The sequence below is a fragment of the Phyllostomus discolor genome, chromosome 5 (genome assembly GCF_004126475.2).
Source record: "Phyllostomus discolor isolate MPI-MPIP mPhyDis1 chromosome 5, mPhyDis1.pri.v3, whole genome shotgun sequence".
NCBI classification, from domain to species: Eukaryota; Metazoa; Chordata; class Mammalia; order Chiroptera; family Phyllostomidae; genus Phyllostomus; species Phyllostomus discolor.
In genome coordinates, this window is record NC_040907.2 from 17,157,829 (window position 1) to 17,181,809 (window position 23,981).

The following is a 23,981-nucleotide window of genomic DNA, read 5'->3' on the forward strand; positions in this document are numbered from 1 at the left end:
CCTGTTTAATGTGGGAGGGGCCTATACAAGGACCCGATCCATAGGAGGTGGGGACTGCTGGAGACAGTGGAGATTGGCTCTCACATCAGCCCTCAGGTGAATCTTCAGAAATATGAGCCTCAATCACTGAGATTTCCCTGCCTCCCAGCACTATTGAAGTCAGCTGAAGCCTCTCTTCCAGCCCGTGGTGGCTGTGTCTGAAGAGGCATGGACATAATGCCCACCCGTGCAGGCCCTGCTAGCCTCCCCTCAGCAGCTCTCCTCCCCCTTTGCTCCTCGCCGTTCCCCCAGCTTCTGCATCTGGGCAGCGAGGACTGGAGGCAGCATGAAGTGCGTCCCAGCCTGACATAGCTCTTCCAACAGCACCTTCAGCCTTCGGCTAGATGCGCCCATTTCTTAGGGACAGCCCAGTCTGGGATCATAGGGAGACCCTCATACCCACTGACTTTGACCCCATCTCATTCTGCCAGCCTGGAGCAGCTGAGGTACTTTTGGAAGCCAAGGACTAAAACGGACTCAGTCAGAAGTGGAATATAGGGGAAGGTTGCCCTGACCCCTCCCTCCCTCCCTCCCTTCCTTCCTTCCTCCCTCCCTTCCTTCCTCCCTTCCTTCCTTCCTTTTTTTTCTGCAAAAACTTAATTGTTTCCATTTGGCCCAATGCATGAGAGAGGGTTCCAGCGTGGTTAAAAGGGTGTCTAGTGGTTTCGGGGAGAGGCTCAGGCAAAAGCCAGATACCAGGGAACTGCAGAGGGGCCCCTAAAAGGCCTCTGGGCTCCAAAGGCATCCTAGTCATGCTTGAGGGTGAGCCTTTTGAATAGGTACTCACCTATCCCAGCCCAGGGGCCGCCCAGCCTGCGGATGTCAGAGTCAGGTGGTCGTGCATCTTCTTGATGAGCTTCACCTCCTCACCCAGGAAATGGTTCTCCAGAAAGTCACAGGGATGCGGGCCTGTGCGGACAGAACTCAGCGTATGCGGATCCAAAAGGGCCTGTGTCAGGTTCTTCTCCGAGGCCAAGGTGGCATCCTCGTGCTTCTCCTCAGCCAACTCTCAGAAGAAGTGGCCCACACCCTGCAGAGCCACATCATCACGGTGGAAACAGGAGCCCAGAGAGAGGTGGGTGCAGGAGGCCTGCAGAGGCAGGGTGGCCGGGCGGTTGACGCACGCCTCCACTTCGGTGGAGTAATTCTGATGGATATGGGAGTTCATGGTTGCTAGCAATGAAGAATTAAGGTCAAAAACAGTGTTGGCTGGTCTCGGAGGCTGCGGGTGGCTGAGGCGGTTCCAAAGGTGGTGACTAGAAAAGAGGCTGGAGGGTAGTCGGAAAGAAGCGGCGTCCCTAGGTCTGTTCCGTCCAAACCCTGTTGGAGCAGGAGACAGATCCCAGGACCGCTGAGGGCACTGTGAGCCCTGACCACCCCTTGATCTTGCCCCAGCACCCTCCGGAGACCCTGGTGCCCTCTCCTGGCAGGAGCACGGCCCCCTGGGCCCTGTGCATCGGTTCTGACCCTCCTCCTGGTCTGCCTTTTTCTTTTGTTCCTGCCTTGATGTTCCTTCTGTTGTGATTCTCTCCGATACTCCTTTTAAATTTTATCATTTAAAACCCTTTTGTATTTACATAAACAACCTGAAACAATTCTTTGAAGCTAGGTGATAGCCAAATAAGGGAATGAATTTTAATTTTTCCTGTTCCTAGGGGGTAATTAGTCCCTGTGCAGATGGTCCTAATGAGCATTGCACTAGGATTTCTAATTATCCTTAATGAGCTTCCAGAATTCATGGGGCATGAGAGGGTGAGGTTGATTGTTACCCAAATGACTCAGTGAATCAAGCCTCCTGGTATCTATATCCTTCCATGTTGATTCTTGGTTTGGCCATGTGACTTACTTTGGCCAATAAAGTATCAGCAATCGTGACACAGACAAAGATTGAATGAGTACTGTCCTTTGGGACTTTCTCTTGAAGCTCTAATGGAACCACCATGTGAGAAAACCTGGCTTGGACTATCTTCCTGGAGGATGTAATACCACTTGGAGAGGGAGGTCTAGCGATCCCACTTTCCCAGATGAATCCAGCCCTCAGCTGGGTTCATTCCTCCAAGTGAATGCAGGTGCACAAACAATCCCTGGAAAAGCCAGCATAAGAAGGCAATCAACCCACCAAATTGTGAGAAATAACAAATCATTGTTTTCAGGCCTACGTTTTGGGTGTTTTGTTATGCAGCAATAGCTAACTGATACATAGGGCCACAGTACTAACCACAGAACAGTATTTGGTGCCACTCTTTCCACCTGATACTCTGTAACCTCAGAGAGATCTGCAGTAGGGGAGCGATCCAAAAATGCAGTTATTTAAACAATATCGTTTCTTTTTTGTGTATGTAAGAGGTGAGAAGTAGGTGGCTCGGGGCTGGTGGGTCTGCTCTGCCCACCCACAAAATGGCTCTTCCAACTCTGGATCCAAGGTGACTGCTCCAGCTCTTGATATCTTCCCCCCAGCAAAGAAAGAGTGAGGGGAGGGCCTGCCCAGTCCTTTCAGGGGCCAAACCTGGATGTAGCCTACACACCACTTCCATTCACATTCCTTTGGCTCAAACTTGGGCATACGGCTTCACCTACTTACAAAGGACATATAGTTCCTAGCTAGGCAGTATGTGCCCAGCTAAACAATGGCAGTTCTTTTTATTAAAGAAAGAAGGAGAAACTAAATATTTGAGATTAACCAGCAATCAATGCCAGTTTGTCTCCTTGGTGAGTATTCTCATCAATAAGTATGAGTGTTCCCATGTACTAGATGGTTTTCTTTATCCTCATAAATCAATACAGGTCATCAGGCAAATGTACCAGTTGGTTAGGATGCTTTAGGTTGCAAGTAACAACACTCAACTAAAAGTTGCCTAAATAGTGGGGGGTTTTATTGTATTCATACTTGATCTTAGTCAAAAGGCTGAGAAGTGATTATTATTATCTTCACAGGTCTTGAGGTAGAATGTTTTTGAATCAATACTCCTTTCTGTCTTTCCATCTTCCATGTCAAGGGTCCCTACTTCATGGCTGAAAGATGGCTTTGTTCTCTATGAATACAGCATCATATCCATAGAGAACAAAAGAATAACAGCTACCATGTATTGGGTGCTCATGGTGTGCCAGAACGCTCTAAACATTTTGGGTGTATTCACTCATTTGATATTCACAACAACCCTATGAGAAACGTACTGTTATTATTTTCATTTTGCAGAGGAGGAACAGGAGGCAGAAAGTTCAAGAAACTTGTTCAAGATCATACAGATAATCAGAGGCAGGTTCATGCCTTTAACCCTGATTCTGGAGCCTCCACTTTTAACGGCTCAGCTGCTCTGCCACAGACAGTATCTTAGGAGAGAAAGCTGGGAAAGGGCTTGCCCTAAATCCCCTCTCTCCTTTTATTAGAGAGGAAAGTCCTCTCTAATAAATGTACCCCCAAAAGCCCCAAGGGGGACTGTCCCTTCTGTCTCATTGGCCAGAACAGAGTCACATGCCTACCCCAACCCAATCACAGCAGAGGGGAGTGGAAACACATATAATTATCTTTGACCAATCATAGTGCCCCCCCACCTCCACCCTCTCACCTGAACAAAACAGACTTCTGTAGCAAGAAAGCAGGGGCATCCAGCCTGATGGCAATGGCGGAACCCAGGCTTAGCTGCGGGTTTCCAGCTCATGGGGATTGAAATAAGGTTAGCTTAGACCCCATCCCTCACCGTCCCCCAGACCTCTGCAATTTCTCTCTCAGGTTTACAATCATGGGGCTCTGGTTTCCTGCTTCTGCTGAATTGTAGCAGCTGTTCCCTTTATTTCCAGCCTGGAGTTGACTCAGGTGTAGGATGCAGCCCATTTCTTCTCCCAAGAAACCATGGATAGCAGGCTGCTCTGCGAGCAGAATTTCACTGAGGATGTGTGGGTCTCTGGGAGTGATAGCGCTGCTCAGCACACAACTACAAGTGGCACCGGGACATCCCTGTGCTGTGGCCACCAGGTCCTCATGCATCCTTCACCCCACCCCTTCCCTGCTGCCCTGGCTGTGCTGCCTGCTCCCAGCTGCTGGCTCAGTTTCCACCTTCCCTCTTTCCCTCACAGCTTCCCCACGCCTCATCGCCCCCAGGGCCTTCCCATGCTCGCTCTTGACTCCAACAACAGTGAGAGCATTTTGGCCCTTCCCAGCCCCTCCTCTGAAACTCCCGACCAAGCTGCCTTTGCTAGGCCAAACCCAACGAGGGGCCTCGGAACAGAAGGGCCTTTTATTTAACAATGCAGGGTCTCCTCTCCTGAGAAGGAAGCATTCTAAATACCAGCGCCTCCCTCCGGACTCCTCCCGGTGCGCTGGAAATGGAGATTTCGGAATGCTCGGACATCCAAGAGAGTCCCTCTCCCCCTGTCACTGGGCCTCCCTGCGCACCCTCAGTGAAGGGCATGGTCGCTTTCCCAGGATCTGGGGAGATGAAATTAAACTCCTTTAAAAGATACTGTCTTCCCGGAGTTTTCTAAACCCCTGTCCCCCAAACTGGTGCCTCTGGATGTCTTTTAGGGGTTACCCCACCTGGCCAGCAGGTTCTCTGCCTCTGAGGCTCAAAACCCTCAGTGATTCCTTTAAGGAGCCTGGGAAGGAGGGGTGTGTAGGGGGAGGCAAGGAGGGGAAGGGAGGGCGGTGGCTGGGCCCTGTGTGGAGCTAAGGGCTGTGAGAACGTGAGAACCTTCTCAGTGTCAGGGCGGCCTTGGGGCTTTTAAGAACAGGAATGTCTCTCGTGCTACTTTCCATTGTGTGCTGTGTCTTTAGCAAAAGTCCCGCTCACACGGTTGCTCTGGGAGCAGGGGGAAATATTCTCCCTCCCTTGTCCCCCATTTGGTTCAATTCCAGGTCAGAAACAAAGGCAACAGCTGCAAGAAATCAGCAGAAGCAGGGCAGTGGCCATGAGAACATAGCCCGAGAACTGGCAGAAATCTCTAGAAGGTCTTCACATGGTCACGGTCGTGCTGGGGTTTGCACACACCCATCTCAATCTCCAGGGCCAGTCGGATACTGGCTTACATTTTTGGTGTAGATATTGATCCCTCTTCCCTGCCAAGATTCTCCAAGTGTGGTTCCTAGCCATCTGCATCAGCAGCGTCTGGAAACTTGTGAGAATGCAAATTCTTGACTCAGCCGCAGACCTACCTAATCTAGCCGGCGGGGGTGGGGCCCAGATATCTGTGTTTCAACAAACTCTCCAGGTGATTCTGATGCACCTGGAGTTTGAGAAGCAGTGGTCAAAGCTGACAGAAGATGGATTTGTTCAGGCGTTGTATAACTAGGGCGTTCCATTTATTTCCCCTCTGCTGGTTATTTGTTTAGGAGCAGGGGTGGGATTCTGTTCTGGTCAATGAGACAGGGGTTTCTGGAAAGACCTGCCATCCCCACCCGCTCATAAAACAAAGAAGGCATCCGAGGAGAAGCCTTGCCCTGTCGTTTGGCCTTTGGACACTGTCAGACATCCTGAGGCAGAGGGGCTGCAAGTGGGGGCTCACAGGCAGGCTGCCTGGGGTGTGCGTCTTAGGAGAGGGCAAAGGGAATAATGGGTCAGAATGATGATACTAAGAGCTACTAATGTGCCTCAAGGGCTTTCCACATGCCAGGCGCCGCTCTGAGCACTTCACTTAGCATATTTGCCCTCCCTAGACAGGGGACCTGGCCCTGAGCAGGTCTGCCTAGGGCCAGCCGGTGCTGTATGGATTCTTGATTTAGTGCAGGAAAGATTTCGTAATATGGATCCAGGTGACTTTGAGGGTGTGTTTATTAAAGCTGGGGACATCGAAACAAGGAAGGGCTCAGCATGGGAGAAGCAACAGGAGACACCTGGGCGGTGCTGCTTGGGTTCTCGAGGAATGTTGTAGGAAAGAAAGGAGCCGAGGCGGGGCTGCTCTGGCTCACTGGGAAGTCAGAAAAAAGGGGGCCTTGCAGACAGGGTCAGGGGGTTAGCTGGGGATGGGCTGCCACTGCCCATTGCTTCTCTGGTTGCCAGCCTCATGGGGACCCTTAGAATTTAGAGGATACACACCTGTGGGGGAACAGAGGGGAGGGAAGGCACAGGTGCTGGGTTCTTTGTCTTGAGGGCTGTTGTCTCCTGCAGGCAGGAGTCTTAGGGGAGGTCTCAGGGGAGGGTTTGGGCAGACTGTTCATCAGTTTTCCAGGTGTGCTCTTTCAGGGTCAAGGTCTCTCCTGATTGGCCAGCACCAGGGCAGGGGGTCGTTAGTCATTGCAGGTGACCCTGACGTTGCTCATCTGGTTTTGGTGGCTTGCTTTATCTGGCTATAAATTGCTCTGACAGTTTGTTCAGCTGTCTGTCTCAGTTTCCCCATTCCACTCGTCAAGGAATTTTCCTAGCTTCTCACTACCCTGCCTCACCCTCATAACAGTTCTGTGATATAGGTTCTGTTGTTTCCATTTTACACAACAAAAGTGAAGTGCAGAAGTTTGTTTTTTTTTAAAGATTTTATTTATTTATTTTTAGAGAAGGAAGGGAGGGAGAGAGAGAGAGAGAGAGAGAGAGAGATATCAATGTGCGGTTGCTGGGGGCCGTGGCCTGCAACCCAGGCATGTGCCCTGACTGGGAACCGAACCTGTGACACTTTGCTTCACAGCCCGCGCTCAATCCACTGAGCTACGCCAGCCAGGGCTAGAAGTTTTAAATAAATTGTCCAAAGTCACACAGTAAGGTGTGGAGGCCAGGATTCTGGCACTGGCCACCGTGTAGAGCCGGGGCGTCCAACCCTCAGCCCGCAGCCACATGCGGCCTAGGATGGCAGCAACGCGGCCCAACACAAAATCATGAATTTACTCAAAACATTATGAGTTATTTCATGATTTCGTGTTGCAATGTCACGTAAAATAAACACACGTGTTCTTGCTATTTGTACGCACACCTGGGTTCCGTTTTGTGGTGTCGTGCAGCTTGGCTCCTGATGTGCTATCTTCCGAGAGCAGACAGTGGGACTGACACCATCAGACTTTCCATGTGCTCATGGGGATTGGCGAGGCAGCGATTATCAATAATATTTCAACTTGCCATTGCAACGTTAAGTGTTTAATGTTATTTAGAAGTCAGGTAAGCATTCTTACTTGATTATTAAAGGCACTCCCACACCTTAGTGGTGCCTCCCACTAAGATGTTTACAATCCACCCCCATCCGTGCCCGCTTGTTTGGGAAGGGCCCAAACCTTGCTTTCTACTTTCCTGTCAGTCAGTTTTCATAATAAAAGTCAACAAAATCCCTTATCTACTACTATTTTTAAAATCCCAACATGGCTTCTACAAAGTCTCAAAAGAAAAAAGAACTCCAAACAAGAAAAATTACAGATGAAGGAAGATTGTTCAATGAAAAGTAGACAGGTGACTACTTTTTTGTCAAGGCAAATAGTAAGGCACTCTGCTTAATTTGTAGGGAATTTGTGCGAGTTTCCAGAGACTGTAATTTGAAAAGGCATCATATGCAAAAACATGCTGCCAAGTTCCATGCGTGTGAAGGATTGTGTCGTTAGGACAAAATGGCAGAACTGGAGAAAAGTCTGTCTTCTCAACAAAAAATTTTTCAGAAAGTTACAACTTGGGTGGATTCCATTGTAAAAGCTAGTTATGTGGTAGCACACTTAATAACAAAAAAATCAAAAGAATTTACCGATGGTGAGTTTTTTAAGCAATGTATAGAAAGCATGGCAGATACAATTTGTCCTGAAAAAAGGAGGATATTTCTAAAATCAGTTTTTCTCACCAGACTATAGCCAGGCAAATTAAAGAAATTAGAAAATCTATCAAAAAATGTTTGGAGAGTAAAGCTGCTAATTTTATTTAATTTTTTAAAGATACATTTTTAAAAGATTTTATTTATTTACTTTTTAGAGAGAGGGGAAGGGAGGGAGAAAGAGAGGGAGAGAAACATCAGTATGTGGTTGCCTCTCTCACACCCCCTACTGGGGACCTGATCCACAACCCAGGCATGTGCCCTGACTGGGAATCGAACCAGTGTCCCTTTGGTTTGCAGGCCAGCACTCAATCCACTGAGCCACACCAGCCAGGGCAGCTGCTGATTTTAAATTTTATGCTTTGGCGATGGATGATAGCACTGAAGCTGGACATATGGCTCAACTTGCCATTTTTACTAGAGATATTGATGACAAATACAATGTCACTGAAGAAATGGCTTCTTTAGTGCCATTAAAAGACACAACTAAATCAAGAGATTTATACAAAGCAGTAAAAAATATATTAAAGTGATTTTCTTTGTCCATTGTCAACGTATCTGGCATAGTTACTGACGTGCCCTGATGGTGTGATGTCAGGGAAAAGAGGAGGGCTTGTACAATTAACAGAAGATGATGCAACTGCTACCCAAAACTCACGTTTGATGAAGTGTCATTTCATAGTCCATCAATAAAATTTATGCACAAAAGTTTTAAAAATGGATAACATCATGCAAATCATCAAGACTGCGAATTGCATAAGAGCCAAGGGATTGAATCATCGCCAGTTCCAGGAATTCCTTAAAAGTACTGATGCCGACTATGGCGACACCATCTACTTTTCAGAAGATGGCTAAGTCGAGGCCAAATGTTGAAAAGACTGTATGATTTGCAACATGTTATCAAGTCGTTTATGGTATCAAAAAACAAATTTGTGCCGGAACTTGATGATGGAAACTGGCTTACAGATTCAGCATTTTTCGTGGATTTAGCCTCTCGTTTAAATGAGTTAAACATGCATCTTCAAGGTGGAAACCAACTTATCAATACCATGTTTCAAACCATAACAGCGTTCCAAATGTAACTGAAATGATGGCAAGCTCAAATTAAGGCAAACAATTTTATGCATTTCGACACGTTGGCTAAACACAGTCCTGTGAACAGCAAAAAATATGCAGCCTTGCTTTTCGGTTTGATACAAGAATTTAAACACAGATTTCAAGATTTCCGGGAAAATAATCAATATTTTGCTACATTTGTGACTCCATTTTCAGCCGACATAAATACGTTACCTGCCAATTTTCCAACGGAATGCATAGGGCTGCAATCTGACATTCAACTTAAAGACAAATTTGATCGTGTCTTTTTACTGGACTTTTGTAGGTCCTATCTTTCTGGAGACAAATATCCCTTGCTTTACAATCATGGCTTATTCATGCCATCGCTATTTGGCAGCACCTACATAGGTGAGCAACTATGTTCAAGAATGAAACGCAGTAAGAGTAAAATTAGAACCAAAATATCTGACGAGCCCCTTGAGAGCTCGCTGTGAATTGCCGCTGCTTCTATCAAACCACCTACTGATGCACTAGTTTCTCGAATACAATGTCAAACATCCCACTAGTTTTATGTTGCCCTCTTTTCTTTTACTTTTATACTAACAAATATTTTAAAAATCAGTGATGTTTTATTACTTAGATATGTCCATTTTCTGTATTAGTGGTCACAAACTTGGGACCCACTCGATGATTTTAAAAGATTATTAAAAGGGCTGCTGCATAATTAGGGTTATTACATGAGGAATTTTGCTTATCTGTGGTGGTGGATATCATGAAAATTATGCATGGACCTTTTTTTTTTCCTCATCAGTTTCCGTTAGTGTCTGTGTGTTTAATGTGTGGCCCAGAGACACCAGCAGGTTGGGCGCCCTGGTGTAGAGCATCAGGCCACGGCGGGGGTCTTGGCCTTTTCCTAAGTGCAACGGGAAGCTGTGGAAAGGATGTAAAGCAGGAGGTGGCAGCTCTGATTCACCTTTTAAAAGTCACTAAAGTGCTTTGCTTGTAAAATTCTCCGGGTTTATGGGGACAAGCCAGACACACTTGTGTGGCCTGTTCTTCAGCTCTGTCACTGGTCTATGAGACATCATCCTCATGAGCAAACCCAGACGCTTGGGTGACTATTTAGGCCCAGGGTGGCCCAGGTGTTGATGGGCAGGAGAACCACAAATCCCAGTCACTCTGGGGCGGGGGGGAGCAGGCACTGAATCACTATGATATTGGTTAAATAGAAGAATAGCAAGATGATCTTTGAAGAGTGGGATTGTTGGTGACTTTTTAAATCTGAATTACAGATTACATTTTTACATTTGCTACCAGTTGTTAATTAAAAACTAATTTTATTATGTGTCAAAAGAAAGAAGAGGGACCAGTTCTCAGCCCTCTCTGGGTGGTTGGCATCTGCTGCCCCCAGCCTGAGTTGAAGTAGCCCTAATGATGGCTGACGCTTCAAGACTGACGGCACGCCGGCCCTTCTCCGTGTTTTACGTGAGGTATATTAACTTGTTCAATCCTCACTGGCTTGGTCAAGGTCACAAAGCCGAGGAGTGGCAGGCTACAGTCCAGGCTCTCAACTGTATGCTATTCTGCTTTTCTGGAAATTCCAAGTCCCCTGTGCACGAGAGACCCGTCCTTCCCTCCCTTCCTCCACGGTGAAAATGGCCTCCATTCAGTGCTGTTCAGGCTCTCACTCAGATGGGGTGTGGGCGGCGGGGGGAGGAAATAGAGGAGACGGAACAGGAGTATCCAGCAGTTATTTGCATCCTTGGAAGCCAAGACAAGATGGGTCCTCCCCATGGTGTCGGTCCGCAGGACCATCAGCCCAGACTCCAGGCTGCTGGGACTTTCCTGCACACGTGGGTGGAGACGGGTGGCTAACTGAGGGTTGCAGACAGCCGAGCTCTGTGGTTAAAAACCTGTGGCTTCAAGTCCCAGCTCTGCCCCTTATCTGGTGTGAGACCTTGGAAGTACCTCACTTTTGTGAGTCTCACTTTCTTCACTGGTCAGTGAAAATCCTGGCAGTTGTCTTTGTTAAATGGCTCTGGGCACAGTGCCTGACACATGGTGAGCACTTGTTAAATAATGGTTATTGCCATCATTATTCAATAAGCATTTATGGAACACCCAGTTTTTGCCCAGCACTGTGCCAGCACCAAACACCCCTGCCCCCCGGGATGCCAGAGTCCAGCAATTGCATCTCCAGGCCCCAAACACCCACAGACATAGGAATTCAGCAGAAGCCAGAGGCCCAAGCTAGAAAGCCCCAGCATGTCTGCAGGAAACAAGACGGAGTCTGAGCAAAGCTTACCTCAGTCTCGTGGGACAGACACCCCTGCTGACCTGCTGGCACCTGGTTGACAGACATCAGGGCAGCACATACCCTTTCTTCCGGGCTGGCAGAGGCCTAACTTTGTCCGGGTTTTGAGGGGCATTGTACCCAGGTCTTGGGGGGAGTGTAAATTGGGTCTGGTCTGAACTAAGTATGGACTTCCCACTCTCTTTTACCAGCAAAGAACTTGCTGAAAGTCACTTAGGGAGTAAGCGGGCAAGGCTAATCTTTCGGTCTTTGTGTTTTTGGGGTAGGCGTGTGGCCCCCATTATGGCAAATTAGGGATGTTAGGATTATGGTTATGTATAAAGTGCTTAGAACAGTGACTGGAATGCAGTAGATACATGAGATGGTAGCTGATTTTACTCGCATCTTTCACTTGCATCCCCCTCTCCCTGTTTTTCAACTCCTTCCTACTCTCTCTCTGTGCCTAAATCATCATTTGTAAACAAACATCTACACTTTCCCTCCTCCCTTGCAGCATATCCAGCCATGTGACCGAGTTCTGCCCAATAGAATATAAGTAGAAGTGGTAAGTGCAACTTCTAGGAATTGCCTTTAAATGAAGGAAGTGTGCTCCTCCCCTTTCCTCGTTCCTGCTAGAAGAAACATAAGCATGATAGCTGGAGCTGCAGCAGCTATTTTGGACCAAGAGGCAAAAGCTGAATGTGGAGGATTTTGGGACTGTTAAGAAGGTAGAAAAAGTCTATGTCCAAGCCCTGGCTGGCGTAGCTCAGTGGACTGAGCATAGGCTGCGAACCAAAGCATCGCAGGTTCGATTCCTAGTCAGGGCACATGCCTGGGTTGCAGGCCATGGCCCCCAGCAACCGCACATTGATGTTTCTCTCTCTCTCTCTTTCTCCCTCCCTTCCCTCTCTAAAAATAAATAAATACAATTAAAAAGAAAAAAGAAAAAAATCTATGTCCTCACTGGTTGTGGCACCACCACACCACCCTGGACTGCATTCCTGGACACTCACGTGAGACAACTACACTATCTTGTTTACACCCCTGTTACTCTGGATATCTGTGACTTGTAGCTGAAGTGATTTCAGACTAATACAGGAACAGAACTTGGATGTGGACCCAGGCTTGCCTGACCCTGAGGCATCCCACCGGTGTAGATAGCAGACTACCTGAATGAGAATCACAGGGTGGCGAGCTCGGTTAAAGTGTGTATTTGAGCCCCACCTCAGCTCTGCTGGTTTAGACTCTCAGCGCCGGGGCCTGGGCAGTTCTATTTTAAGCAAGCTGCCTACCCAGAGATTTCCGATGTGCGCTCAAGTGAGAACCTGGTGTGTTACTCTGTTTCCGCTAGTACTCATAAGCCTTTAAAAAAATCAGGGGCCCATTCTGATCCCTTGGGTGGAAATAAAGGCAGGTAGAGCTCAGGGTCCCAACACAGGGGCTCTGGGTAAGGGGAGGGCTTGTGGGCAGAGGTCCAGGGTCCCAAGGCCTCAGCTAATTTGTATCTATCTCCCAGGCAGGCGTGGTGCAGTCCTCTCCCAGGGGGCAGCTCTGTCCCCAGGGTTCCTGGATGGCATGGAGGACCGGCTGCCTCCTCACCTCTGCCCTCACACATGACAGTTGCTCCAAAGCCAGAATCGTATGAGGCCCCGAGTGTCTGTGGCATATTGAGATGCCCTTATGGAGCCTGGGACAAGCCCCCGGAGGCGAAGCTCAGCCCAGGGGCCAGGATTTTAGAGCAAGGCTGTGCCTCCTTCTGCAAGCCACTGTTCTCCTTTTGCAAAACAGCTCATTGCTTTCCTAAGCTGCTGGGCCCCGGGGGAGGCTGAAAGCCTGACATGAGGCACCTGGGGACCATGTGATGAGAGCCGAGTGCTGTCTGACCTTGCCACAAAGTCAGGTCTGCCCAGCAGCATCTGTCGTCAAGGGGAGAAGGCACATGTGGGAGAGGGACTGGGTCCAGGCACGCCCTCAAGCCGAGGTGAGCTGCTGAGCCTGCAGTTCCTTCCCCGGAGTCCTTCTCAGGCTTCCGGCTGCCCCTCCCTCCACCCACACCTCAGGGGCAGGTCCCTGGGACCAGCTGCCCAAGGGTTGAAGACTCCAGCCTGTGACACGCAAAGACCTCCGGGGACTCACAGCGAGTCTCGGTGAAGACGGAAACTCACAGGCAGAAACGCCGGCAGCACCAGGCCTCTCTCTGAGGCTGGAGGCAGCATGGTACAGAGGGACCCTGGTCTCTTGCTATGTTTTCCCTTTTCATTGGCGAGTATGGGAACGACCTTGGGGTTGATGGAGTGTGAGGAATGAAAGCTAAGCAGCCTGAACTGAAGTGTCAGCTGTTTGGGAAAGTGCTGGCCTGAAGGCCTCGGCCCCTGTGCCCCACCTCGCCCTCATCCCATGGGAAATTGAGTTCAGGCACAGCTCCTCCTTAGGGACAGAGAGCCATCGGCTGGCTTGCTAGTTGCCGGGTAACCCAGGATGAGCCTTCAAGGTCATTTCTCAGACAATTCTGAGCTCCCTGAACAGGCCTGTTAACAGATGGTCCTGCAAGCAGCCAGCCCCAGCCAGGCATCGATTGCTGTGACGCTGCTGCCTGTTCCCTGCAGTGACAGAGACGAGAAACCATCCCAGGGCCGCCAGCGCTACAGTGTGTTGTGCACAAAGGAGAAGCTGCCTGAGGTCAGGCTGTGCATCGGCTCTGGGCAGTGGCTGGTGGCCTGGCCACGTGGGCGGGGCCGTGGAAGGAGGGAGACTGGAGGGTTGGTGATGAGGAGGCGCTATGTGGTTAGACTCCTAGAACGGGCCCCAGTTGTGAGAGAACGCTGTGCCGAGTGACTGAGTGACCGAGTGACCGTCCATCAGGGAGCCTCCTTTGGAAGGTAATGCTTAGCAATCAGGGCACACCTACCTGTGGGTGTCACCACCGTCTTCTCTCTCTGCTTTTAGCACCTGGACAAAATTAAAGAATATATCTCAGCCTCAGCTGGGCCCCACCTTTGATACTTCTAATTGCAATTAGTCTTAAATTTGAGGGCAAGAGACCCGGACCATTCACAGGCTTCTCCCTGCCCCATTATTACAATCTAAGATAATATGAAGCCATACTTGGCTATTATGCCCTGGGGATAAAATTGGTGATAACTTGGCTGTGACTCTTACTAGTTTGAGGCCACTGCAGAGGTGGCCTCCCAGCATGATGCGATGTCTGTTTTGTCTTATATGAAATACGAAGAGCCTCACCTTTCTGATAGAAATGTTAAATAGCAAGCCAGAAATTTTTTTTCCCCCAGGACAAGGACAAATCCCTGTAAGAATTTTGCAAATATCACATGTTCTCTTTCCCTTTGTTGCAATATGTATAATTTATCTTCTGGTATAACTTCCTTAATAGTCACAGTTTGTTCATTCCATCTGCTTCCCAAGCGGAGGACAAATTGTTACATGGTGATCCTGGGTTCTGAGAGTTTCCCATGAGCCACAGCTGGTCAGGAACCTAATCAGTGGGCCCATGAACACAGTGGCCACGGAGGCAGGAGGGAGGCTCCGGCCAGCCTCACCAGCATGAACGTGCCCCACCTAAGCCAGTCTGGCGACCCTCACCTCACCGTGGCCAACACTGTGTCTTGGAGGCTCAGTCAGGCGCTGGGTGACAGCTTGTGTTTTGGAAAATCCTACACAGTTCTTTTTTCTTCTGTGGGAAGAAAGCCTAGCTCTTCTGTGTGTCCTTCTCCTGTGTTTTTCTTTCCCGTGTCTCCTTTACTACTCACAAGGAACGCTCCACACTGATACTTCTGGTCACCAAACATGTGGGAGTTTTTCCCCACACCAAGTAATTCTCCACGACACCAGCTGGGCATCCTGCAATTTAACTCAGTTCTGACATAGTACTGGGAGATAGTGTCAGATCCCAGGGCTCAGTCCCAGGACACTGCACCCCACCCCCACCACTTCAGATGCCAACCACACGCAGTAGGTCTCCAGGTTACCTACAACATCTGTCCGACTTGGCTACCGATCAGAGGTTCCCATGACCTCCTCCTCCTTGAATTTGATTAGTCTGCACTCAAGCGTGCACATACACCTCAAGGCAGAAGAATCTTGGGGGCCATCTTAGACTCCTGCCTATCACAGCACCCCTCTACCCTCACATCCCCCAGCCACAGCCTCAGGTCCCTCCTCCCTGGCACGGCAACCTTGGGAGAGCAGTCTAGCCTTGTTGCGTCCGTTTCTCACCCATTCCTCAACCCAGCCCGACCTGCCTTCCGTCCACTGAGATTGCTGTTGTTAAGTTACTGGTACCCATCTTGCCAAATCCAACAGGTACTTTCCTTTTGAATTTTTCTTTCTTATTTTTTTAACTACAGAAACTTTCAAACATAAGTATAATAAAGAGAACAATAGAATGACTGTCTGTGAACTTGAATACCCAACTTCAATAAATATCAACATGTGGCTAATGTTTCATCTCAAACCCCACAATTTCTCTCCCCTCTACTCTCTGGGTTATATTGATGCAAGTCACAGTTATTTATATCATTAGTAAATAAATCAGTACTTCAGGGCAGATTTCTATAAGGTGATGACTTTTAAATATGACCATGGTAGCATTGTCAATAAGAAAATTAGTAATTCCTTAATATTACCTAATATCAGTCTTCAGATTTCCCTGATTGCTCCATAAATGTCTTATAGTGGGTTAGTTTGGCTCAAGATTCAAACAAGAGCCCTGACTGGTATTGCCCTGTGGGTTGGGCATGGTCCTGCAAGCCGAAGGGTCACCAATTTGATTCTCAGTCAGGGCACATCCCTGGGTTGTGGGCCAGGGCCCTAGTTAGGGGCATGCACGGGGCAGTCGGTTGATGTTTCTCTCTCTCTCCCTCCCTTCCCCTCTCTCTCAAAATAAAAATTAAAAAATCTTTAAAAAACAAAAGATTCAAACAAGAGCCACTCATTGTGTTTGGCTGATAGAGTCCTTAAATTTCTTTTCGCCCACAGTTATCCTCCTCTCTCACCCTCCCTCCCTTTTTCTGTCTTGGCACTTCTCTTGGAAGAAATGCAGTCACTGTCCCAGAATTGCCCACGTTCCAGACTTGGCCGCTTGAATCCCTGCGGCGGGTTTCACGTGTTCCTCCCCCATCCAACAGACCCTCCGCTGCTGTCATCAGACTCAGGGTTTCAGCAGCATTTCACACTGCCACCGTTTTCTCCTCGAGATGCCCCCCTCTCCTGGCTTTTCCGCTGCCTCTCTGGCCAGTCCACTTCAATCTCTGTCACCGTTTGCTCCTCTTCCAACCAACCTCGAAACGCTGGTGGGTCCTCAGGCACCTCCGTCCCTTCTCTGTCCACACTCTCTCCATTTAGATGCTGTAGGAATCATGCCATTTTATCTCTGGCTCACTCCGCCGAGCTCCAGATCCTTTAGTAGAGACTTACTTGAGGAGTCCACTTGGCCCTCTCACTGGCATCTCAAACTAAATGTGTGCTACAGGGAACTTCGGATTTCCTGCTCCCCAAACCTGTTCTCTCTCTAAGGGAATGGCACCTTCCCGACCCCCCCACCCCTACTCCACCACTGGAGCCTGGAACCTGGAGTTTTCCTTGACTCCTGCCTTTCCCTCACTTCTCACAGGCAGCCCTCGGCTCTGTCATTATACCTCTAAACCACACGTGTCTACATCGGCACTGTTGGTACCCTGGTCTCAGCCGCCATCATCTTTATCTGGGATTCTCTGGCCTCCTTACTGCAGATAAAATTTACACAGAGTGTGCATAAATCCTGTCTGTGCTCTTCAATGAGTGTGACAACACCCTCATCAAGATACACAGAGAACACTGCTACATCCCAGAAATTCCCCCTTGCCCCTTCCAGTCCATCTCAAATCCCACAGGCAGGCCCTGTGAGGGGCTGGAGTCTTACACTCTGTTTAGGCAAGGGTGGTGGCATGTTTCTGTAATGCTCCAGCCAATCCACACACCTTACTTAACACCACTTACTCCTACCAACAAGACCCATTTCTAACATGCAGTCTGCTAAGTGGCACAGCCTCTGGATGCATGGGAAATGAAATAAACCGAAGCTCTGCTGCCCTGGCTGGTGTGGCTCAGTGGACTGAGTGCCACTGGCCTTCCAAAGGGTCTCAGGTTGGATCCCCAGTCAGGGCACAAGCCTGGGTTGTGGGCCAGGTCAGCCCCCAGTAGGGGGCGCACAAGAGGCAACCACACATTGATGTTTCTCTCCCTCTTTCTCCTTCCCTTCCCCTCTCTCTAAAAAAATAAATAAATGAACAAAACTGAAGCTCCAGTAGGACTGGAGAATGGCCCTGCTGTCTATGCAAGGGCCAATAACCTCCACCCCCTCTTTCTCCTCTCAGTGTGAATTCACCATCAGAGCAACTGTCTGCCCCCGGAGCAGAGCTTAAACTGACGCACATCTAACATCACATTGTTTATACTCGAACTCAGATACTACACCAGCGTAGAACCAGTGCAGCAGGCTAGGCAAAGGGGCCTTAGGCGGCTGGCTGGTGGGTCTGGAAAGCCAGGGCTGGTGGTCTTCTGAAACGGTGAGTCTGGTTGGTGTCCTCCAGGGTGCACACCCAGGCAGCAGACATAGACCCCATTAGGGTGGCATCAGGAGCTCCTTTGGGCCAGGAAGGATAAACAGCCCCAAAGATATGTGGCCCCTTTCTCTCTCCCTGAAGCTCTCAGACATGCTACCCTGGACTCAGGGACTTCGGCTGCTTGGTTCAATTCCTATGGCCCTCCGTCTTGAAGTCCCTCCCCAGGACACCCTGAGGGCTAAGGAGGTGGGTTTCAGCTCTCCCCAGGTGTCCCCTCACACCCCATCCCTTCCCTGAGCACAGAGCACAGCACACAGTGGGCCCTCAAAAATGCTCCGTGATGGAAAATTGCTTTCCTCCTCACACGATCCTTTTACTGAGTTTATGCTGCGGGCAGAAATTAGGAATCCTGTTACAGACAAGGAGGTGGGTCTGCCCTGCCAGTGGGCCAGTGCTGACAGGACAGGAAGCACAGGGCTCTGGGCTTCCCTCTTTCCATATCAACGTGGACGCACGTGCGTGCGCACACACATGGACGCACACACATACCCACATTTGCATTCTCTGGGCCTATGCGCAAACTGGCACAGGGGCAGGTAAGCCTCGGTTTCCTTGCCTGTAAAATGGGGCTTCATGTTAGATGTTCCCCACTTGCCAGTGCAGGCCCACTCTTCACCCTTCTGCACTCTGCTCTGGTCGGCGGAGGCTGGCTTCCCCCAGAGCTGCAGCTCTCGCCGGGTTCTGGGACCTTCCCTTGCTCTCCAGTGGTAAAAGCCTCCTGCTGCTGCTGGCCCGGAGTGCTTCATCAGCCTTTTTGGTTCATTTAACTCTGCCCACCGCTTTGCAACAGTCCCTTCATCAAACCTTCCAAACACCCCATTAAGTGTGCTATTTGATTCGATCCATGACCCTGACTGCTACGGTAATGGGTACCAGGACGGCCCTGGGAAACAGATGCTTGGATGGGATTCTGGAACCAGGGACTCCTGGGCTGCTCACGCATCGTGATTAGTACATGAATAGCCTCTTTGATGGGGGTAATGGACAATGGCAACCTGTGGCATGCAGTGGCATCGCAGTTACCGACTTTATGATGATGGTGGCAAGAGACAGGCAGGTAACATACTGGGAGAACAAGTGCCTAGGCACTTAGTCACTATGGTGACGGTAGTGATTACAGAGACTGGAGTGGCCTTCCGAGGCTACATCCGATTGTCCTGGGAACCGCCCCCCCCCCCCAAAAAAAACAACAACAACACAGAAAGCCTTTAATTGAGCTTATACAGGGATATAATTCTCATTGCAGGCCTGGAGGCAATGAGAGGTGATGGGGGTGCATCCTGAGGAAAATTAGCAGCTCTGTGAGGCAGCTGCTCCCCATGAAACCACTGAGAGGTTTTTGTGCTAGGAAAGGCTAGTTTCCTTGGACTAAGGGCAGGGGGTACCGCCTTCCCCAAAAAAAGATTCAGGGTGTGTTGGGGTTTCTAAGTTCTACCCAAACATCCCAATCTCTTTCCTGGGGTCCCATGCCCTTCCAAATGGTGAGGTAGCTCCTCTCACTGGCTCTGCACCCCTGGGATCCTGGCAGCCAGGGCCCAGGCTTGGAGCTCTGCCACAGGTGCCCCGCGGCTCCCAGAGAGCAAAGATCCCTTCAGAGCCACCCTAGAGGTGTTCTGAATTTCTGCCCTTGCACTGAGACACAAGTTCAAGGCGTTCAATCTGTTCTAAGTCCACGTGGATCCAGTGGGACTACAGACCCATCCTGTGTCTGTAAATTAACTGGCAGAATCTCCCCGCTGATTTCCCGACTCATGGAGTGAGGGCTGTTAAGGGTCAAAGGGCTGAATGGAAGGCCCTGAACTACAACTACGCCACCAAAATAGCCAACCGAAAGAGCAATGCCACAGCCCTGAAGAAGTTTCAGAAATTAGTGCCACCATCAAAGGTCTAAAATCCATTTGGCTGGTGCAAAAACCAGGTGGACCTTGGAGAATCACCATGGATGACTGAGAAGTTAGCGTGATGTCAGTTGCAGCTGTGGTTCTAGACATGACATTTTTACTGGAACAAATCAACACAACTATTGGCCTGGCATACACTGTTGACACAGAATGTTTTTTTTATCCCCTTTCCACTAAGAAAAGATACCTGTGTATAGTACACACTTTTCACCCAAATTTTTTAGGGAAAAATAAGGATGCACATTTTACACGGGTAGTACTAATTCCATATCTATATTAATGTTCTTAATTCTTTTATTTATGCTTACGCATTAAAAGTGTAACTCTAGAAAGCAATAATGTTATCCGTATGCAAAATAATACCCTGGAATACAATACTTGGGTTTGTTTCTAAATATAAACATTAAATTTTAATTTAAAAATTAAAGACTGTTTTTAATTAGATTTAAATTAACTTCGATTTAATTTAAAAATTAAAGATCGTTTTAAAAGATTGTTTAATATAAAAACAAAAGATTGTTTTTCCTGAAAGTTTGGACCAAAAACGTGGGTGTGCACTGTACACAGCAAAACACAGTAATCAGAACTATTTGCCTTTGGGTATCAGGGACAGCAGCAGATCTTCGCCCTATGACCTCATGGCTGTGTCTCTTTTCCTGATTTCTGTCACATTATAGTCCAAAGGGACATTGATCATCTCAATGCAGTTCAAAACATTATGCTGGTCCGTTCTGTTGATGCCATTATGGTAATTGGGCCCAGTGAGCAGGAAATTGCAAACACTTTAGATTCTTAGTAGAACACATTTATGCCAAAGGAAGAGTGATAAATCTCACAAATACTGAGAAGCATGTTATGTAAACTTTTACAGTAAACATTTCAGAGTGTCCAGTGATCTGGGGCATGTCAGGATATCTCCTCTTGAAACTTTATTGTCCGCTACGAAGAAAGAAGCAAAACGTTGGATGGGACTCGAGTTCAGAGGCAACATATACATTTGTCAGTGCAGTTCCATGTATTTACTGGAAAACTTGTAAGACTGCAAGTTGGTGTTTTTTTTTAAAGATTTTATTTATTGACTTTTAGAGAAGGAGAGAAACATCGATGTGATGTGTGTAAGAGATACATCGATCAGTTGCCTCTCACACTCCCTCACCTGGAGACTTAGCCCACAACCCAGGCATGTGCCCTGACTGGGAATCGAACCTGTAACCTTTTAGTTCACAGGCCTGTACTCAATCTACTGAGCCAGACCAGGAAGGACAAGACTGCAAATTTTGCGTGAGGCCTGCAGCAACATAAGACTCTGCAGCAGGTCCAGGCTGCAGAACAAGTTGCCTTGTCACACGAGCTTTATTATTGGGAAGTGACTATGGCAGCAAAACATGCTAGTATGGACAAGTTCCGATAGGAAAGCCGAAATAGAGTTTCAGACCCTTAGGGTTTTGGATTAATTCATGCCCTCTCTGCCAATAACCAGTCTCCACTTAAAAACAGCTCCTGGCTCTTGACTGGGCGTGGTGGAGACTGAATGCCTGATTATGGGACCCCAAGTGACCCATGCAGCCAGAAGTGGCTGTTACCTGATCCATCTAATCATAAACTTGGACAGGCACGGTAGCATTCTGTTATTAAAGAATATGTATGAGATCAGGTCTGAGCAAACCCAGAAGGCACAAGGAAACTGCATGGGCAGATGGATCAAATTCTTACAGTAGCTGCTGCTTACAGTAGCCTGACTGCTTCCCCCTTAACCCGTGGATGGGGAAGTTGCTATGACCAGTTAACACAGAAGGAAAGGCACAGACGTGATTTCTAAGTGAGTCTGTGTGGTGCATTAGCATCAGGCCCAAGCGGACAACTACTGCATTAAAGCCACACTCAGGGTGTCTCTAAGAGGCAGTGATGAAGAGATATCATCTTAATGGGCAGAACTTCTGGTTACACTGATTGTCCGTTTTGCACGGGAGAAAAGATAAACTAAGGCACAGGCCTATTCTGGTTCATGGGCAGTGGCCAACAAGTTGGCTGGCTCATCAGGGACTTGAAAATACCAAGGCTGATGGTCAGGAGGTCTAAGGGCGGGATGCATGGATGGACTGCTGGAATGGGGCACAGGTAGTGAACTATTTTTAACCCACAAATTCCCTGAGAGGGCATCCATTTTGAAAGAGGCTCTCAGTAATCAGGTGGACGAGGTGACTCATTCTATAGATGTCAGCCTGCTATAGAAGCAGGCACCCTGGTTCTTGCTCAGTGGGTCACCATATAAAGCAACCATGGTGGCAAGGACGGGGGCTATTTGTAGTGTGGAAGGCAGAGTAATGCCTAAAAATGTCCTTGGGATCTGTGAGTATGCTATATTTTATGTGGCAAAGGGTGAATTAAGGTAGCAGACAGAATTAAGGTCGCTCATCAGCTGACCTTAGGAACATGGAGATTATCCTAAATTGTCTGGGTGGGCCCAAAGTAATCACAAGGGTCTTTAAATGTGGGGTCAAATGTGTGTGACGTGAGAGAGACTTGACTGGCCGTGACCGGTTCTGAAGATGGTCGGAGGGTGAACGTCAGGAATACAGGCAGCCCCTTGAAGCTTAGGGGCAAGGAAAACAGATTCTCCTCCAGAAAGGAACCCAGCCAGCACCTTGATTTTAGCTCCATGAGACTCACTTCAGGCTTCTGCCTTCCAGAACTGTAAGATAAATTTGTGTTGTTTTAAGCCACTAAGTTTGTGGTAATTTACGACAGTAGCCACGGAAAACGAACACACCTGGCCCAACCCATTCTCCTACCAACGCCGATCTGGCCACTGGCGGTGCCGAGTGCCTGAGCTGCCGGCGGCAAGGACCAGGCCGAGTTTTCCACGTGCTCACATTCCTCAGGGCAATGGTTCTCAAAGTGGGGCCCACGGGCCCCTGGGGTTCCCCAGGATTCTTCCATGGGTTCCGTGAGGCCAGCTCCACTTCCATACTAATGCCAAGACATTCTTTGCCATGTTCACTGTCATTCTTTCAGGAGCATATAGTGGGGTTTTCCAGAGGCTACATGACATGTGTAGAACAGACAGACCGGATGCTGAGGCAGATTTGAGAGTTGAGCTGTCTTCTCTTCAGCCGGATTCTAGATTCGCAAAAATGTCAAATAATGCTACTCTTCTCACGATTTTTGATCTGAAAGTTAATTTTCCGTTCAAATGTTATATTTATATTAACCTGAATTGGGTTTATTCATTTTAAGTAAATTAATATTTTAAAGCCTTAATTTTTAAAAAGATTTTATTTATTTATTTAAGATTTTATTTACTTATTTTTAGAGAGGGAAGGGAGGGAGATAGAGAGAGAGAGAGAAACATCAATGTGCAGTTAGTGGGGGTCATGGCCTGCAACCCAGGCATGTGCCCTGACTGGGAATCAAACCTGCGATGCTTTGGTTCGCAGCCTGCGCTCAATCCACTGAGCTATGCCAGCCAGGGATTAAAGCCTTAATTTTTAATTGAATGTATTGGTTAATAAAATTATGTTTCAGGTGTACAGTTGTATAATACATCTGTACATTGTATCGTGTGTTCACCACCCCAAGTCAAATTAAAACTTTAATGTCTGATCCATTAAAATAGATATAAACCACATAGACAGAAACCCTTTGTAATTTGAGTGTAATTTTTCAGTAATTTTTAATAGTATAAAGGACTCCTGAGGCCCAAAATTTGAGAGCCGCTGCTCTACAACGACCCACTGGCTACCTATTGGCAGGTTGACTGCACTGGCCCCTTCCTTCACAAAAGGAATATTTACTACTTCATGGCAGTAAATACGTATTCCAGACGGGAACTTCCCTGCCTGAGTGCTTCTGCCAGCACCATCATTTCTGGGCTTCCCCAGAATGCCGAGCTCATCACTGTGCCACCTGCTCATTGCCTGTCTTCATTTCAGGGTGAAGGGCCCAGAGCAGCGGTTTCGCCCACGGAAGGCACTGGACCTACTACGTGGCCTGTCGCTCGGAGCAGTTGACTGCATGGAACAATGTTACGGGGCCAGCCGGGAGACAACACCCGCAAGGTTAGTTGTTGATGGGTTAGATGCAGCACGAGCTTTCAATCAATGGCCAGGGCACAGCTCCACCTCTCACAGCAGGAACACAGACGCCCAGGGGCCACCGTGTGGAGATGGGAGTGGCTCTTCTCACTGTTATTCCGAACAGCCTGATGGAGAAATTTGTGCTTTCCATCCCCTCAACTTGGTGTTCAGCGAGTCTGGAGTCCTTGGTGCCCAGAGGAGGAATATTCCCTCCAGGGAACACAGATGTGGTCTCCTTAAACTGGAAGATCTTCTTGCTGGTTATTTTGAGCTTTGTAGGTTGCTG

The 23,981-nt window shown here is 48.4% G+C and overlaps 1 long non-coding RNA gene across 1 annotated transcript; it reads left to right on the plus strand.

Annotated features, from left to right (window-relative positions):
- The first annotated feature begins 638 nt into the window (after positions 1–638).
- Positions 639–815, plus strand: LOC118500428. The gene is made up of 2 exons (XR_004902986.1): positions 639–682; positions 713–815. It is a non-coding gene; the product is annotated as an uncharacterized LOC118500428 (long non-coding RNA).
- Positions 816–23,981: the final 23,166 nt, after the last annotated feature.